This window comes from Seriola lalandi, unplaced genomic scaffold, assembly GCF_002814215.2.
Source record: "Seriola lalandi dorsalis isolate HSWRI2012SDOR001 ecotype SW California unplaced genomic scaffold, Sedor1 jcf7180002054110, whole genome shotgun sequence".
Taxonomy (NCBI): domain Eukaryota; kingdom Metazoa; phylum Chordata; class Actinopteri; order Carangiformes; family Carangidae; genus Seriola; species Seriola lalandi.
In genome coordinates this window covers 570,925-575,488 of record NW_019524663.1, presented here as the reverse complement: position 1 = coordinate 575,488, position 4,564 = coordinate 570,925, and positions in this window count along the sequence as shown.

The window sequence follows — 4,564 nt, the reverse complement described above, 5'->3', positions numbered from 1 at the left end:
CACCTACAGTCCTGATGAATTTCTCTGGGCAACCATTCAGCGAATCCCTGGTGTTCCTGGCTCAGCGAGGCCCCACCCCAAATATGACATGTCAGACATGCATGCCATTGCACGACTGGTGAAGTGGCATGGTCATGAGGGGTCACTGGGTTCTGTGCACGCAGTGTACCCAGAGTGTCACGGCAACCATGTCAGGTCAATCTGTGTATATGGTGCTGGAGACCTAAAATGGATGCTTAAGCAGCATCACCTCTTTGCCAACAAGTTTGACATGGACACAGATCCCATCGCTATCTACTGCTTGGAGAAGTATCTGAGACAAAAGGCACTGGCTGAGTTGTACTAGGTGCAACTAGGTGCAACTCAGCCTTACCCATCAGGGCACGGCTCTGTAGAGTGAACCTCTCAAAAGCCACAGTGTCCCCTCGCCCAATGTTTGGAGAATCCATTGCTGTAGAAGAGCTTGGTGCTGTCAACTGGTAGGAGGTTCTCCAAGGTTATTTTGAGTCGTGCAAATTCTCCAGGGTCTCTACAAAATCTGGTATGGTTGGCTTTGGTCCCCGGTAGCTTCTATTGAAACTTCTTCTTGCAGGATCTTGTAATGGTGACTCAGGGTGAGTGCTCACTCACATCGGATGCTTGCTCTGATGTGCGCTTGACCATGTCACCTTCGAAGGAGTCCCTTTCGCACACCTCTATTACAGGCCCATTGGCTGCATCGCACAGTTTAAGATCCTGCTCATCCTTTTATTAATTTGGTCCAAATTTGTTTACAAAAGGTTGACTTTTTTCTTTTTCTTTTTTTTTTTATAGCTTTGGTGCTCTTTAAAATCATTTTGTTCAGTCATGGAATAACAGGTGAAATCAGTGGGGTTTTAATTGCTGAAAGTATTTAAATATGGTTCAATGATTGCTTGAATCATGTAAGTGATCATCATACACAGTGAATACTGGGTTTGCATTGGAAAACGATTTGCAAAACACAATTTGATTTAAGATGTCCAAATAGAACAGCAGATTACAAAGAGGGGAATCATCTTTGCCAATCGTGCGAATGTCTTTTCATATTGTTTCCCGGTTTTCATGTTTTTTGAAAATAAGTTGTATTTCCATTACCTAAATATGTGAAAATAAAAAATATGACCTGAGAAATATATTTTGATCAAATGATTTATTTGATTAAATTATAACCAACACATGAATGAAAATATAAAGGAGATCTTGAACTTTTAAGTCTACATGCAGTAACCCTGGTCCCAATGTAAACTAGAATAATTACTTGCAACAGCCAGGAAAACATTTCACCCATGAGATCTTCCCTCATGAAATACTTTGATAGGTTTGAAAATGCAGCAAATTGCAACTGCAAGTTACAGTGAGATTTCTACTGCAGAATAAGTGCTTTTGCATATCATCATAATGGATTAGATAGTATACAATATGAAATAAACACTTTATATAACTGGAAATCTGTCAATATAATTACAGTGAATTACAGCTTGCAGGATTTTGGTTCTTGCCATATAAAAACTGGACACAGCTGGGAGAGCAGTTAGTTCTCTAAGATTTCACTACTCAGTTGCTGATACTCTGGTTGCCAGCCTACTTCGATCTCACTCAGTGTCTTGACTCAAACCGTGAAATGTGATCTCTGGATCTACTAGATTTATTTGGCTATTTGCGAATTGGGGTGTTTGGGATTATTGATTGTCAATCATTTGCAATCACCTGCTAGAGATAGCGGTTAGCTAGTTAGCTGTGTGTTTCACATAACATAAAACAGTACATGTTCTAGCTTGGAGTCCTAAAAAACACTCATAAAGTAGGCTACCCTAGTAACAAGTCTTGCATCCCTAATGCCCCCAAATCAAAGCAGTATAGAGCAGGGCCAGCTCACAGATTAATGGTAGATGATCAACTCACCTGTGAGAATCCCCAGTTCTTTGCTTTCACTCCTGAAGCCTCTGACAACCTCTCCCCAGCAGAAGGGTGAGGGTGACTTCCTAAAACGGCTTTTGTGTTGGTTATACAGTTCTTGAGAATTACACTCCCGGTTTGTCTCAGGTCCACTTGCAGTATGACGGTAATAATGAAGCCCTGGTGCTCGTAGAGAACCAGTGATGTTACATGATGAGTTGAACTGAACTGCATCACAAACGCTTCTGCTGATGCATTGATCACGTGACCAAAGCCGGCCGGGAGCCACATGTTGCCTTCAATTGTTGTAGGAAATGTAGCGATTACAAAATGATGCATTCCCGACCCACCTAGGGAAGGGCAATACATTTATTGTAACCCATTTCGTTTATTTTTCAATAAAATATGAGGTCATTTGTTATCAGTCCACAATTTTTCTTCTAATCATATTATAATGTTTAACATTTTAATAGCCAATATATTATAATATCGGATATACGTTGGATATATTAAGCCCGTTACTGGTTATACCTGTGAAGTTTGATGGTAGCTGACTTTGGTCTTTGACTCCAACCACACGAGGGTGACATATCCTTTCCCAAGCAACCAAACCATGGACTAGACAGCCCGTGGACCTTTATTTCAGTCAGTATACACAGTATCAAATGAAAACATCGGGGTACACACACATAGACAACAGATGAAACAATGAAAAAATAAAAAGGAAAAGGCTGTCAAACAGAAAAAAACAAACAGACTGGAAACATAAATAAAGTAAAATAAATAAAGATATACAACGCAAGTTGGCTATATGACAATAAGATCACTTGAAAATTAAAAAAAAATATTGCATACATTCAATGTTTTGATAGTTCTTTGTTTTGTTGAGAGAGCATAATGATTGCCGCGTGTTGTTCTATTTCCTTCTTAAATGTAAAGAACTGAATTTTTGTCAAGAAACACCCCCCTCGGGGTTTATGGTCGGTTAGTTTCTGTTCAGGTGAAGGTAAGAGGAAACACTTTCGACACAGACAGAGACTTCGACACAACCCCGGCAGTAGCAGAGTTGGTGATGAATCTGAAACGGTCAGTATTTCCAATTTAAGGCATTGAAATGTTACAGGATTGAAATCATCTTTGAGGCTATATCCTATTTAAATGACAGTGATTAAATGTTCGCTAATTTGTGAATTGAAAGTGCCTCCCAAAGCGAATTAAGACATCAGTTCTTTTTAAAGAGCACCGAAGTGTAAGTGACAGCTGAGCTCATCTAATAAGAATATTCTGTCATCATTGCAAACATGTAGGCTACCTTCTTTGAAATTAGTTGGATAAATGTGTAATATCCTCCTCGTTTCCATTATCAAGAGCAGAGTTGTTACTGCATGGGGGTCATTAAGACATAAAAACTATTTATAAAGTCAATTAGCCACCGCTTGTTCAAGGATTTTATTCGATAATAACAAGCATGGGAAATTCTTGGGTAATTGTACATTGTAACTGGTGAGAAATTCTTATTAGTTACACAGTAGTCCTTCTTTAGTAAGCAACTGACTCGCTGGTGTAAGTGTAAAATAATTACTTGTCCTTATATATAATATTACAGTTGTATAATATAAAATCTCTGTGGAGTGAAATTGTGCCTGTAAATCAGCGCCCATGCCAAAACAACCTGTTGATGAAAATTATACATTAATTAAACAGCATATACACTCAACATAGTTATTCATTCAATTTTCAGTAAAATGTCACCAAGATATATGACAGAGGAACATCTGAAGGAATCTGGAATCAGGCATTTGTCTTTAGATAGTATGTGATATATGAATAATTTAATAAAAAATAATATATGAAAAATTATGAGATTATCAAAACTGGTTACATGTTACACTGAACCAAATTGCACCATACTTGGGGGAGGGATGAGGCACTGTCAAAGGAAGAACCCATTCAATTTTGGTGCCCATTGGGTTAAAGGGCAGATACAGAATTTCTTTCAGTTTATCAGTATTCTTGAAATTGGGAGATAATAATGTATGGATCTTGATGTAAAAAATAATCATACGTAATCCTACTGTGGAGATCTATGACTTTGTACAATTTGGTTCAGATTATTATCTTGATCTGACAGACACATGTAAAATTGTTTAACTTTATAGCAGAGCTATGCCCTGTACTGACTGTCATTCCAGTGTTACAAGCTTTCAACTGCCTGAACATGTTTACCAAACAACTACAACAACTACAGAGGAATGACGGTAAACATGTCACCCTTAAAACCTGCATATACTGACAAGTAAAAATCACACATTAATTCCAAGTAGATTTTGGAGAATTTGGATTTCAGAATAAAAGTGTCAAAATGTAACACTCCTGGCAGCGGTAAACTTATCCCTGCAGCCTAAAAAAGTAAAACCTGCAGGGAAATGCACTGCATTTGTCTACTTTGCAAATTCAAATACATCACATTAACATATTGATATTCAGGGATATTTGCATATTTCAGCAGATATCAGGAGTGTTCACACTTTTTGGGTGAAACAGATTCTCTCTTTTGTCCTCCACTCTATGTTTAACAACACTTTGCTCATCTGTATCAGGCTGAGAATGATAAATGGTTATACTACTTATCTTGAAGCATACTGTG